Source organism: Sus scrofa, chromosome 9, assembly GCF_054392235.1.
Source record: "Sus scrofa isolate SSC_HxYL_T2T_F1_AM1 chromosome 9, Sscrofa_HxYL_maternal_Yorkshire_Landrace_v2.0, whole genome shotgun sequence".
Taxonomy (NCBI): Eukaryota; Metazoa; Chordata; class Mammalia; order Artiodactyla; family Suidae; genus Sus; species Sus scrofa.
The window spans coordinates 99,038,875-99,054,607 of record NC_139391.1 but is presented as its reverse complement, the minus strand read 5'-3'; the positions used below and the strand labels follow the sequence as shown (position 1 = coordinate 99,054,607).

Here is a 15,733-nt window from a genome sequence, read left to right as displayed (position 1 = left end):
AGATATATTTTTCTATTTATTAAAGTTTTTGAGTAAGAAATTATAGTCACAGAATGCAGGATGCTTCTTCACACATCAATATGAGGTGTATAAGCAAAATATACTAGACCAAGAAATCAATTTCACTACAAATGGTATATTACGGTATCGATATTTTGAATCAGTCTCTATCACCTTAACTCACCTTTTTCTCCAATTTATCCCTCATATCACCTCCATGCTAATGATCAGAAAATCCTAATGTCGATTAAAGAATTCATCTTCCATTTTTCTGTAAAAATGCATATATTGTTCCCTCTGCAGATGTAACTGCTATGTCATTTTTAAAAAACATAAAAACAACTTGAGTGTATGATAAATTAATCATATCCTAATTGCCTCAATTTATAAGTCAACATCCAACACATGCAGGTTTGAACTTAAGAAAATTTCTTTAAACTTAAACAAATTTATACTTTGTAACATGATATACAATGAAATCTATCATTTAATGTGTATTTAGGTAAATTACATTTAGGAAAATATACTTTACTTCCTGTTTGTCTTTTGATTTTCTCTTCTCTCTTCCTCTATTTCTGTCTGCCTATAGGTGTAATATTTCTTTTAGGGCCTCAAACAAAGCAGTGCACCAGTCCTGTAGAAAGCTTTCAATAGGAAATCTATAAGTAACTGAATTTAAAATTGATTAAATTTAAAGTAAGATACAGCAATAAATCTGCATCAGCAGAAAGACAAAGCTGTTTCCCAAGTAAGATCAAATAAGTACTCTAGCTGCATTATGTGACTTCATTGAAAAGTAAAGTATTTAAAAGGCTCACAGAGTAATACATGAAACTAAACCTGGTAACTTTGGTAAAATTCTTTAGCAATTACAAGATTTGGAACAAGATAAGGTATATTTGAAGAAATATTTTTACTTTTGGTCTTATTACAAATTCCAGTTAAGTAATAATCTCACACTAGATAAATACTATGGAATTCTTATATTTAAAATACCAAACTGATACTGTAAGACTGTACTTCAAAATACGTAGTCCCTAATATGAAGGCTGGCCAACTCACAAAATTCAAAGTGTCTGTTCACTCAGAAGGCACTGTCCAACAGTCCCCGGAATCTATGGCATACTGAGTAGAGCTAGTAAAGCGAGAAATGAACAGGCCTGAAGCACTTAAAAATGAAAGTGACAAGTTACACCAAACTGAGCACTATAATAGCTTTCTTATAGTGCATGACAGTGGGAAGTGTCTTTTACTCAAGATTCAGCATGGTCAACTAGGAATTTAAAACACTGATAAAAGGTCATGAGATTAAGGAATTCCACTCCACTTCATTCAGTTCACCAAGTGAGCAAATCGCTTCTCTGCTTGTTCTGTTTACCTCCTTTATAAATCGCTGATAACCTCAGCTTCCTCTGCAGATGACAGAAGGCTTAAGTGAAGAATTTAGGGGTGAATTATGTATAAATAATTACAAAAATGTTGTAATTTTCCAAAAGCGAATTTTATCTTTACATGTCATTAAGAAATTAGTAACTCTATTTGGAATCCACCGCAAGCTCATCATAACCTGATGTTTTGCTATTGTTTGTTTTTTCCTTTTTCTTAACTTTCTATCTCGTGAGAATTAAAGACTCAGTCTTCAGCCTAACACAGTTTATCTTCTTCCTCAACACTTTACCAGGAAAGAAAAAAAGATACCTGGGAACTACTTCTAATTATTAGAACAAATAATTGATTCATTGGTGTATCCCCTAGACACTTAATATGTGTCATTCATCAAGCCCTCTATTGGACATTGCAAATACAGTAATGAATATGATATAGTTTTCACATAATCCCTAGTGTAGAGATCCCTGAGGGACTGGACTCTTTCTGACTCCCAGGGAATAAGGATCACCAACCTCTCACCCAGGGTCACTCACTCTGGGAAACATCAGCTTGACTAAGGGACCTAGGATTATACTTTATAAGAAAGTTCTGGCTTTTTTAAAAGCAGTTTGTCCCCAAATCACAACTCCATTCCCCTCCAAACTTTGCCTTTTTCCGTCAAATTCTTATGGCCTCTGAGACCTAGAATTCACAACCGGCCAATTATATAATGAGGTGTCTAAGAGCTTATACTGCATGACTGTACTGTCTGTATTCAAATCTTAGTTCTTTCATGTACTAGTTAAGAGGCAAGTATGGAAGAATTTTAAGCCTCATTTTCTTCACCTGTAAAATAGTGGCAGTAACAGTCCCTAAGGTGGTGGAAGACAAATGAACTAATATACATAAAGCACATAGAACAGCATGTGGCACATAGTAAGGACTCAATGACTACTAAATATCATCATCATCCTTACTGTGTGCCTCGGATAAATTTACAGGTGATTGGCTACAAAAAATGCTTAGTACTAAATGGTTTATTCCTAAAAGCCAAATGGCCTAATCAATTGGAATATTGCCTTTAAGTATTTTCTGTATAAAAATAGGCCAAGAATGGGTACCTTGATCTTATAAAATGGACCTTCATAATTAGTTGATTTTCCTTAAGATTCTGAAAATTTGATCTTAGAAAAAAAATAGACAGTCTCTAGATCTTGCTTCTGAGCTGAATGGAACTGGCACTTACCCAAGGCCAGTGCCTATAATAGCAATGCCTTTGCATATATATCAACTGTACAGAATCAAAATATTCTCTCATAAACCAGGTCTGCCTCCAAAATTCTTCCACAGTGAATGGTTATTCTAAACCCTACAGTTATATAAGCCAAACATCTTGCATTCATCTTAGATCTATCTACAACTTTGCTTTCTGCATTTATCTAATCAACCATGAATCCCTTTGGCCTTTGTTTTTGAAGTACCTCTGTACTTCATCCCTGTCTTTCCATTCTCATCCCCAGCCATGGCAATCCTTTACCTGAACTGCAGTAAATGCCATGGCCACTTCAACTTCTCCTTAATTCTTTCTCCCCACAGCCATCAGAATAAGCTAGTGAAACACCAAACTGAATATGTCTCTCTTTTGTTTTATAAAAAAAGACTTTCAAGGCCCCTGGAATAAAATCCAAGATCACCGTCACGAACTACAAGGCCCTTCAGGATCAGTAGATAAAGTACAACACAGGCTGGTGAACATCTTCCCCCACTTCTCTCATAGACTGAACATTTTCAGATCCCCCAGGCAACTGAGCTTTCTTCACTTTCATTATTATGATTCTCTCCTTCCAGAAAGCTCCCTCACCCACACATTGTCCCTGTCCTTTTGACCTACTGATGCATATTTATCCCTCTACTGTCCATTCGATCATTTTCTTAAAGAGACCAGAACAGGTCAACTAGTCTTTTAGAAAATCTTCTTCCTGACACTTAGCACTAATATATTTATTAATTGTACATTCATTTATAATAATGTCTCTTATCTATTATAAATGAATGGGGGTAGGTTCCAAGTCCCCCAGTGGATGCTTTAAACCATGGAGAGTAAAAAACACTCTATATACACTATGTTACTTCATGTATATACATACCTATGATGAAGTTTAATTTATAAATTTATCACAGCATGAGAATATCCATATTGCCAGCCAGCATCAGTGCACTTTGGGGCCATGATTAAGTAAAATAAGGGTTACTTGGAACACAAGAACGGCAATACTGAAACAGCTGACAAGACAACTAGGAAGGCTGCTAAGTGATTAATGGGCAAGATCTTCTGGGAAAAGGGACAACTGACACCCCTGGCAGAATGGAGAGAGACACTGAGAGATTTTATCATGCTGCTCAGAATGGACCACAATTTAAGGTTTAGGAAATATTTGCTGCAGGAATTTCCCATTTAATATTTTGAGACCATGGTTGACCGTGGTTAAGTGAAACCAAGTAAAGTAAAATCTTAGATAAGGGAGGGGCTACTGAACTGACATGTTTCCCTAAGTTTAATATAAGTTCCATGAAGGGGAGGCCTTATATCTTCTATCCACAGACTCAATACCGTTTTTGATGAACAAATAGTTAATTCATGAGTTAATTTATCATGACTCCACAGAGTTACCTAGGGCAAATTAGCATTTCAGAGAGCTTCGATTTACTAAAATCTAAAATCTTGATTTGTAATTACACATTTAATTTCAGAATAAAACAGAACCACCCCCAGCACCTAATGTTTCACTGTTCTTTTATTAATAGCAAATTCAGGTCTCAGTTCTGGAAGTTTGCCCAACTCTTCACAATAGAACAATGATGAGTACTTTATTCACATGCTAAAGAAATGAACATCATATTTCATAAAATTCAGTATCTAAAAAGTTACCTCTGTCTTGGGGAGTTTGCATTTTGCCTGAAGTAAGAGGAACAAAGAACAACCCCAGTTACAAAGACTTCAACAGGTGTAAAGTATGAGAACTTTATCATTAAGTTTTCTATGAAAATATTTGTTTTAACTACCAGAAGAAATTTAGAACTTACTTTTACCTACATTTCAGAGTGTATTCAAACTCTGCATTAAGCCATTCTCATTGCACTTTTCCTTACATTTGCCTATGGTAATGCATCTTGCAAAATGATTTTTCTGCAAGAAACCTTTAATAACAATTTTAATCCCATACCACTGCAATTTTAAATATTTTATTAAAGTATAGTAGATTTACAATGCTGGGTTAATTTCTGCTGTACAGCATAATTGATTCAGTCATGCATATATATATGTATACATATATATACATATATATGTGCATTATTTTTTCTACATTATTTTCCATCATAGTCTATCCCAGGAGACTAGATATACTTCCTTGTGCTATACAGTAGGACCTTGTTATTTATTCATATTCTAAATGTAATACTTTGCACCTACTAACCCCAACCTCCAGTGCATCTCACTCTCCTCCTTCTTCCTTAGCAACCCCAAGTCTGTTCTCTATGTCTGAGTCTGCTTTTGTTTTGCAGATAGGTTCATTTGTGCTATATTTCAGATTCCACATATAAGTGATATCATATGGTATTTGTCTTTATTACTAGAGTATGATAATCTCTAGTTGCATCCATGTCACTGCAAAAGCCATTATTTCATTCTTTTTTATGGATTAGTAGTATTCCATTTTACATGTATGTATCACATCTTTATCCATTTTTCTGTTGATGAACATTTAGGTTGTTTCCACATCTTGGCTATCATGAACAGTACTGCTATCAATGTAGGGGTACATGTATTTCTTTTGAATTATATCTTTGTCTAAATATATGTCCAAGAGTGGGATTGTTGGCTCATATGGTAGTTCTATATTTAGTTTTCTGAGGAACCTTCATACTGTTTTCCATAGTGGTTGTACTAACTTATATTCCCACCAACAGTGTAGGAAGGTTCTCTTTTTTCTGCACCCTCTCCAGCATTTATCTGTAGACTTATTAATGATAGCCATTCTGACCAATGTGAGGTAGTACCTCACTGTAGTTTTGATTTTCATTTCTCTAATAATTAGCAATGTTGAGCATCTTTTCATATGCCTACTGGCCATCCATATGTCTTCTTTGGAGAAATGTCTATTTATGTATTCTGTCCATTTTTCAATTGATTTGTCTGCTTTTTTGTTGCTGAATTGTATGAGTTCTTTGTATATTTTGGAGACTAAGCCCTTGTCAGGTGTACCATTTGCAAATATTTCCTCCCATTATAATATTCAACAGAGAAAAGCTGAAAGCCTTTCCGCTAAAATCTGGAACAAGATGAGGATGCTCACTCTCACCACCTTTATTCAACATAGTTTTGGAAGTCACAGCCACAGAAATCAAACCAGAGAGAGAAATAAAAAGTTATCCAAATTGGAGGGAAAGAGGTAAAATTGTCACTATTTGCAGATAACATTATACTATACAGAAAATCCTTTAGGACTCCACACAAAAGATCTTAAGAGTTTCTGTCGTGCCTCAGTGGTTAATGAACCCAACTAATATCCATGAGGATACTTGTTTGATCCCTGGCCTTGTTCAGTGGGTTAAGGATCTGGCGTTGCTGTGAGCTATGGTGTAGTTCACAGACACAGCTTGGATCCTGTGCTCCTGTGGCTGTATCTGTAGGCTGGCAGCTGTAGCTCCAATTCATCCCCTAGCCTGGGAACCTCCACATACCATGGGGGCAGCCCTAAAAAGACAAAAAGATAAAAAAAAAAAACTACTCAATCTAATAAATGAATTCAGCAAAGTTGCAGGATACAAGATTAAATATTCATAAATTGTATTTTTGTATATTAACAATGAAATATCAGAAAAGGAATAAAAAAAATCCCTTTTAAAAATCACACACACACACACACACACACACACACACACACACACCCAGGAATAAACCTGACCAAGGAGGTTGTATACTTATTGTACAGCACTGGGAACACTGCCCAATATTCTGTGAAAATCTTTGTGGGAAAAGAATCTGAAAAAGAATGGATATGTGTATATGTATAATTGAATCACTTTGTTGTACAGCAGAAATTATTACAATATTGTAAATAACCATACTTCAATAAAGCTTTAAAAACAGGAAGAAAAGGTAATTCTTTTTAAGAGAGGGGAGATCTCAGACAGTGGAATGCTAGCTAGAAATGGAGTCGGAGAAACAGTAGTATTTTGCTGGTGGAGGAAGAGGAGTATGGGGAAAAAGTTACAGTTTGTCACAACGAGTTTCAAATGAGACTAGTGCTAAGAAGTAGAAGTATGCTACAGACTTGATATTAGTGGGATGGTACATAAAAGATGACCTTTTATAAAGCACATCTGTTGATTTCCTAAGAAAACAAGACCAAAAAACCATGAGATTGTTCTCATGGAAATGAAGCAGAGCTGCATGTATCATATTCCAACCTGCATTTCAAAACAGGATTTTTAATACAATTTCACCAAGAATCTCTGACAAAATCATGTGATAACACAAAATGCACTGACTTTAAAAAGCCTGAATAATATACAGTCATATTTGAATGATGTGAAGGGCTGTACAATGTATAAACCATGCAAATATATATATATATTTTTTTTTTCCTACAAGCCACAATAAATCTTTGAAAGAAACAGAAGCAAGGAGAGGCACAAAGAGGTAATATCATTTATTCATATTTTTATTTTTTGTTCCCAAACTGTGATATTTGTGGGTGTAGATGAGCTTTCCCTACCAGAGTCACCTAATTCCTTTGAAATTAATTTTCCCTTTGCTAAGCTGACCTAACAAATCAGGATCCAGCCCCAGTATGTTATATGTTTTCTGAATTAGTTTGTTACATGTTGATTACAAAGCACATGGTCGCCCTAGCAAAAGATATTCTCTATGTATAATTATGAATCTATTTACAATCCAAAAAATAAAATAAAATTAAAAGCTAGCTATGATATATCACTTTGGAGGAATATGATTTCTAAGAGCTCAACATTATTTCTAATTAAAACTATCTTTCCTTATACCAAGTTTCTAGAGAATTTGAACATTCCTTTTGCCTAAGAAATAGTTAAAACTGTATTAGAAGAATACCTTATGACCTTGGATTTTTAGATTGGAGCATGCTTTGTTACAAGCACTTAGGTTTGGTATTATGTTTTTGAGATATTGTGCTGAATTTTTCTACTAATCTGGACTTTATTTTCTTAGATATGTAATATAAATTTTTGTAAAAAGCCCCAGAATCCACTGCTTTTGCAACAATTTTGCATATCTTTTCATTAAGAACTATGTGTACATATTTACATCAAAAATCCTTGCTATATGAATGCTTAAACAAGTTCCACAATCAAGTGGATGACAACATTCTTAAAGCATTTTCTATTCCCCTTCAATCACTGATTTGTATTAAAACAACAACAATAACAAAAACATGTTCCTACCACCAGGGGAAAATAAGCACATTTTTTTATGCTCTGATTAATGTTAAGACACTCCAAACACTGCAAAAAAAAAAAAAAAAAAAAAAAATCAAAAAAAAAAAAAAAAAAAACACCAATGCTTCTGATGCTTAAGTTTTAGTTTTCATCGAACTTTACAAATCTGATTTTTTCCCTTTATTCCTGCTGCATCACTTTAATTTATTCTTGTTACTCAGCTGCAGAAACAGATGAAACAGTTTTGTGGTTTTTTTGTTTGATTGTTTTTATATTACTCAATGAATTTATAACATTTATAGTTGTACAATGATCATCACAACTCAATTTTATATTCCATCCCAAACCTCCAGCATCCCTCCACTGCCCAACCTCTCTCCTTTGGAAAACGTAAGTTTTTCAAAGTCTGTGAGTCAGTACCTGCTCTGAAAAGAAGTTCATTCCGTCCTTTTTTCAGATTCCACATGTAAGTGATAGCATTTGATGTTGGTGTCTCATAGTTTGACTGACTTCACTTAGCATGATAATTTCTAGGTCCATCCATGTTGCTAAAATTGTTGGTATTTGGTTCCTTTTAATGGCTGAGTAATATTCCATTGTGTATATATACCACATCTTCTTGAACCATTCCTCTGTCGATGGACATTTAGGTTGTTTCCATGTCTTGGCTATTGCAAATAGCACTGCAATGAACATCTAAGTACATGTGTCTTTGCAAGTCACTTTCTCGGATAGATGCCCAGGAGTAGGATTGCTGGATCAAATGGTAGTTATATTTTTGGTTTTCTGAGGAATCTCCATACTGTTTTCCATAGTGGTTGCACCAATTTACAATCACACCAACAGTGTAATAGGGTTCCTTTTTCTCCACAACCTCTCCAGCACTTATTGTTTTGTGGCCTTTTTGATGATGGCCGTTCTGGCTGGTATAAGGTGGTACCTCATTGTGGTTTTGATTTGCATTTTTCTAATAATGAGTAATGTTGAACATCTTTGCATTTATTTTGGCCACCCATATGTGTTCTTTAGAGAATTGTCTGTTTAGATCTTCTACCCATTTTTTGATGGGATTTTTCGGTTTTTTTGGTATTGAGCTACAAAAGATTTTTATAAATTTTAGAGATTAATCCCTTATCAGTCAATTCAGTTGCAAAGATTTTCTCCCACTCTGTGTGTTGTCTTTTCATTTTTTTTGTGGTTTTCTTTGCTGTGAAGAATCTTTTACATCCCATTTGTTTATTTTTGTTTTTACTGTCATTACTCTAAGAGATGGATCTGAGAAGATGTTGCTGTTGTTTATGTCGAAGAGGGTTTGGCCTATGTTTTCCTCTAAGAGTTTTATAGTGTCTAGTCTTATATCTAGGTCTTTAATCCATTTGGAGTTTATTTTTGTATGTGGTGTTAGGAAGTGTTCTAATTTCATTCTTTTACATGTGGCCATCCAGTTTTCCTAGCACCATTTATTGAACAGGCTGTATTTTCTCCATTGTATATTCTTACCTCCTTTGTCATAGATTAGTTAACTTTAGGTGCATGTGTTTAATTCTGGGCTTTCTATCCTGTTCCACTGATCTATATGTCAGTCTTTGTGTCAGTACCATACTGTTTTGATGATTGTTGCTTTGTAGTATAGTCTGAAGCCCAGGAGCCTGATTCCTCCAGCTCCATTTTTCTTCTTCAGGATGTCTTTGGCTATTCTGGGTCTTTTGTGCTTCCAAACAAACTTTAAAATATTTTGTTGAAGTTCTGTGAAAAATATCCTTGGTAATTTGATAGGGATTGCATTGAATCTGTTGATTGTCTTGGGTAGTATAGTCATTTTGATAATATTGCCTCTTCCAATCCAAGAGTGTGGTATGTCTTTCCATCTATTTGTGTCATCTTTGATTTCTTTAATCAGTGTCTTATAGTTTTCACAGTTCAGGTCTTTTTGTCTCTTTAGGGAGGTTTACTCCTAGGTATTTTATACTTTGGATGCAATGGTAAATGGGATTGCTTCCCTAATTTCTCTTTCAGATCAGAAAGCTTCATTACCCGTAAGGAAACATTTGCAGACATCACAGAGCTTTTGCATTTAGCGTTGTCCCAGAGATTCTTTGTTCTCTGAGACTCTCTTCGTTTGATTTCTATCTTTTTTCTCTTTTCTGTTCTACATCTGTGATTTCCACTAATCTGTCCTCCACCTTGCTTATTTGTTCTCCTGACTCCTGTATTTGCTTTTGGCTGCTTCTAATGAATTTTTATTTCAGTTATTGTATTTTGTGTCTCTTCTTGCTTAAGTTTTATATCTTGTATTTCTTTGCTCAGTGTTTCCTGTAATTATCCATCTTTGCCTCCAGTTCATTTCCAATGTTTTGCATCATCTTCAGCATCAACAGTCTAAAGTCTTTTTCCTGGAGTCTGAGAGTCTCCTGATCACTTAGCTGTTTTTTTGGAGGTTTTTCCTTTCTCCCTTATCTGAGTTATAGTTCTCTGTCTCTTCATTTTTATAGGTTTTTGGTGGGGTGACCTTTTTACAGATAATAGAGTTGTAGCCTCTCTTGCTTTTGGTGTCTGTCTCCCTTGTGGCTGAAGTTGGTATGGGGGCTTGCTGTAGGCTTCCTGATGGGAGGAGGGGCTGATGCCTGCCCAAAGGTAGGTGGAGCTGATTCCTACCCCTCTGGTGGGTGAGGCTTTGTCTCTGGGTGAGATTAGCAGTGGCTGTGTGCCTGAGGCATCTTCAGGCAGCCTGTTTACTTATGGGTGAGGCTATGATCCCACCAGGATTGTTGTTTGGTCTGGGGTTTCTCAGCCCTGATGGGTTGGGCAGATTTTCCAAAAATGGCCACCTCCGGAGAAATGCCTCCTGATTGAATATTCCCAAGAGCTTTGCTTCCAATACCCTTCCCCCAAAACAAGCCACAGTCACCCCCTGTTTTCTCAGGAAATCCTCCAAGAACTGCAGTCTGGTTTGACCCAGATTCCTTTGGGGACTTTGCTTTGCCCTGGGACCCAGTGCATGTGAAAGTCTGTGTGCACCTTTTAAGAATGGTGTCTCCATTTCCCCCAGTCCTGTGGAGCTCCTGCACACAAGCCCCACTGGCCTTCAATGCCAGATGCTCCGGGGATTCTTTCTCCCAATGCCAGATCCCCAGGCATTTGTACTTGAAGTGGGGCTCAGCAATCTCACTCTTGGAGGTGAGTCTCTGTGATACAGTTATTTTCCAGTCTGTGGGGCTTCTCTGGGAGGTATGGGGTTGCTTATATGGCATAATCACCCCTCATACCTCTCGATTAGGTCTCCTCTTTGTTTTCTGGGGTAGGATATCTTTTTGAAAGTTTCCAGTCCATTTGGTTGAAGACTGCTCAGCATTTGGCTGCAATTTTGTTGTTTTCAGGAGAGAAGTTAAGCTCTAGTCCTTCTATGCCACCATCTTAATCTAGTCTCTGAAATAGCTTCGGACTTGCAGGAACCATTTGACCAATTACTAGTTGGGAGAAAAAGTAAGCACTTATGCACAGCTCCCCCACAGCCTGTGTGTAATGCATCAGTAGCCTCCATCTAAAATAGCAGGTAAGTGTCCACATAAAGAAAATACGCCATTACAATTGATACTAAGAAGTCTCAGTGGAATTTAACCTGAATGAGAAAGTTCCAGTTCACTGCCTTTTATCACTTAGCACAACATTGTGTGAATTTATATTTGTTACTATACTAGCCATGCCATCTATAATGTCTTTAATCTTTTGTGCAAATTATTCTCTAGTTTTTGCAATAATTAACATAAAGAGAGACCAGGCAGCTATTTTAAGATGAGTATTTTAATGGCTAGGTCAACTAAATAGAGCATGTAAGAGATCAGAGAGTCTTTTTCAGATATCAACTCAAGGAGAACAATAGAAGGTATAAAATGGTGAAAAATTCTTATCACCTGGTATAAAAAAAGAAGTAGCCAAAGTCAGAAAAGCATCCCAGATGCAGAATCTACTTGACAGTGATTTTGAAAAGCTAAGTTCTAAACCCCTAGCTTGCTTTTCTATTTTTCTGCCCAATTAAAACACAACCACAACATGTAGACACTCTAGAAGGCTGATAATTTGGTACCCATAGCAGTATTCCACAACCTTTTCTACTTGGGATGTAGCAGTCTGAGGTCTGCACAGAAGAAGGCCAGAGAACACTGCATACAACAGCTATGTAATGAATTCAGAGATTGCAGGCAAATGTCTAAGAAATTCATTTTAAAATGGTCCAAAAAGTATTATCTTCCTGTATCAAGATCAATTCAAAATAACTGCTTAAGTAATTCATATAAATGATAACAATGTTGCCCTGTATTTTGTAAAGTTGAACAATTCTTTGTGACACTTTCCTTATATGTAGCTTCTCTGTTTATCTTCTCAGAGAAACCTTTTCTAATGACCCAATTTAAAATAGTAGCTCCCCCCCTCCAGGGAGAGGTTACTTCATCCTTTACTTTCTTTAGGTTTCATGTTGTTGTCATTTTTCTTGTTTTTAAGTCCCTTTATCTGTAATGCTATCGTTTCTGTCCTTGTTAGCTGGTTAGTTTCTGCTCCTCTCTCCCCCAATAGTATCAGCTTGTGGGAAGGAGAAGACATCTGCTCTATCCATCCCTGCATCCCAGCCCCAGAACACAACCTGCCACATGGAAGATGCTCATGTCATTCTTGAATGAGTAATAGTTGGCTACCTTCCTGTAAATTTACCACATTTCAGTTAGAATTTTTTCAATGTAAGCCTTTTCGACTGAATTGGTAAACCTTATTTTATCTCTTCCCCGCCAAAAAAAAGAAAAAATCCATTTAAGTCATTCTAACAATCCTAAAAATCACAAGGAGCAAACTTACAAATGCATCACTTTATCACCCAGTAAAATATTCCTTCTGTGTGACATCTTCAATGTCTCTGAGTTGACCCATCTATCTGGGGAACCAGGCATACAATGTCTGTTTTGATATGTATTTGTGGAGTAGGTTAGGCTTGGGCACCATTTGAGAGGTTGTCTTCTCCAACACTTATTATCATTTTAACATCACTGGAGTATCTTCCCAATAGCACTAATGAAACCTGACCCTGATTGCCTCAGGAGCTGTTCAAGAAAGTCTCCAAAACTGCACTGCCCATTTCTCTAAAGAACTTATCTTAGCGGCTTTTCTTCAGTTAAATGAAACAGTATCAGAAATATTTGTCAAAAATACAACTCAAGTCGTAAATATAGTAAGGTTCAAAAATCAAAGAAAAATAACATTTAGACTGGATATCATTTATGTCAACTTAACATTTAAATTCCTAAATGTAATCAGAAGTTTTACCTTCAAGAAATCCTCTGGGAAGACCTGGCTCTCTATGCAGTTGCTCAGCTTCCTAGGGGAAAGGAAATTTCAGAGAATCACAGAGGGAAAGGAAAGTTGAAACAGAAGCAGCAGTGAGTCAACTGTTAAAGAACCAGTCACAAAGCACACACAGGAGCAAATGACTGCTGCCTTTTTGATGGGAATTTCATAGAAGCCCTGATGCAAAATTCCCCATCATTTCGATAATCCTCATCTGTGGCAGCTATTATTTTCATTCCTATTAGTCTCTTCTCCTGTCCATAGTAGTGAATACTCTGGAGAAACTGTGACCCTAATTTGACTGATTAATTTTATTTATGGAAGAGGAAGGAATCAACAAGAAAAACTGGGAGGATTAATTATAAAATACAATGGCTAAAGACACTTAAAAGCCCACTTTATGATTTTTATTTTTCCATTAGAGTTGATTAACAATGTTCTGTCACTTTCTACTATATAGCAAAGTGACCCAGTAATACATATATTAATATATTCTTTTTCTCACATTATCCTCCATCATGTTCCATCAAGAGTGACTGGATATAGTCCTCTGTGCAGGATCTCACTGCTTATCCAGATTCAATAATGTGTGTCTATTAACCCCAGACTCCCAATCCATCCCACTCCCTCCCCCTCCCCTTGGCAACTACAAGCCTGTTCTCCAAAAAAGACCACTTCTAATATTCACAATGCATTGACATTTATTCTCTTTCCTTTCTCAAAAGTCAAACAATCAAGAAAGTGCTAGGGATACATATGGATTTTTCATTTGTTTTGTTCTTTACAGCAATCATGTCTGTTTTAAAAGGTGATAGGTGTGAGAATTTCATAGTAAATAAGCATTACAAGTCCAATATATATAACCTTCAACCATTTCCAGAACTTGAAACAGAATGCCACAAATTTTTACCTACAATTTTTTACTTAAAATAGTTTCCATCCCCTTCACACATACACACAAAAGTTTTCCTTCCAAAAGGAAGGAACTCAACTAACCATTCCTGTAAATACAACTTCATGAATAGGGTTTAGCTTGTATCTCTATAATAGCAAAATACTAGTGATAAAGCAAATAAGAAGCTGAACTTTTGAGAATAATTTTGTGGGGATCCTGACTTGATGTACTGTTTTTGAATAGAGAATTATACAAAGGAAAAAAATGATAGGAGAATTAGAGACAGAGGAGGGAGACCTCTGTTCCAGAGAAGCACTAGCAGAAAATAGAGCTAACATTTTAGTAGATATTATATTTAATAGATATTTATTGTGACATTTAGTAGATATTATCCACTAGATGTGTTATGTATGCTATTTTATGTAATCACAATAATTTTCTGATTGCCATCATACCCATTTCACAGATTAGGAAGCTGAGGTTTCCAAACTTATTCGTTGTTAACCAGCGTGTAAGTGAGAGGTCTGGATTCAGATTATTTCTATCTGACTTTAAAGCATGTATTTTTTCAGTGCAGTGCACTGACTCCCCCTCTGCCTCCTTATCCAGACTTACTTTCAGTTGGCTAGCAACTGGATTGAATTAACTAGTTCCATCAGAGCCTGAATAATGAGTGAGACTTAATATACTTTCCCTCCAAGGAGTGCCCATATTTACGCAGGAGAAAACATCCTTAATTAATGAAGGATTTTCTAAGGTAACATTTCTACGCTAAGCAGCACTTTTCTGAGAGAGTACACTGGGGCTGAATGCCCCACTTGCTTCATTCAGCAGGTCATGGCTTTCAAATAGTCAAAGATATTTAGTCCAAACAGACAACTAGGCATTATGCTACACAGTATATTTTTTTTCAGTGATTGTTACTGGCAGGCTTTGAAGCAGTTGCTCTAACACTTGGTAAAACAGTGTTTGCGGAGGGAATTTGGTTCAGTCCTTAATAAATGCATTTGTCATGTTTCTAATTTTCTTTCTGTACCCTTTAAATGTTGTTGCTTCCACGGCTTAAAACAAGAAAACCTTGGTTTGATGTTATTGTCTCTCTTGTCTCCTGCAGGATATTTAGAGAGAGAAGCAACATGAATTCTTGGCAGTAATAGGCTTTTCCAAAGGTATTAATGCCTCACATTCTAGTCCTGTTTGTGTACTTTAGTCACACAACAGGAAGTAATATTAACCTCACTTTGTAGCTACTTCCTCGAGTACAAATGGTGTTAATACCAACATCTCATTGGGTAGTTGTCTAGATCCATGAGCTTCATCTATACCAAGTAGTTTAAGAGTTAAGGGTCAAGTTCCAAAGCCAAAGTTCCTGAACTTGAATCTCTCTCTGTTAACTCGTGGCTTTGTGGATCCCATTAATTCACTTGCCTCTCTTGCTTAGGTTTCTATTGCAGAAGAAAGGAATAATTATAGTAACCACCTAATTACACATATGATTAAATAAGCAATGGATACTAAGTGTATAAAAGGACGCCCATCACATTCTATTATATATGAAATATCCTTGTAATTCATTTATTTGTCGTGAAACATGATATTTTGTTGTATCATATGTGGCAATAAGGGATTCGTTGTCACCGTATTCTTTAAGATATGAGA

General features: G+C 36.0%; 1 long non-coding RNA gene across 1 annotated transcript in view; it reads right to left on the bottom strand.

The window, feature by feature from the left end:
• The window catches only part of LOC110255493 (uncharacterized), a 132,674-nt gene that overhangs the window by 91,069 nt on the left and 25,872 nt on the right, over nt 1-15,733 (bottom strand). The window contains exon 2 of the long non-coding RNA XR_002335879.2: nt 13,159-13,210. This is a non-coding gene — a long non-coding RNA (uncharacterized LOC110255493). The remainder of the gene's footprint in view (nt 1-13,158; nt 13,211-15,733) is intronic.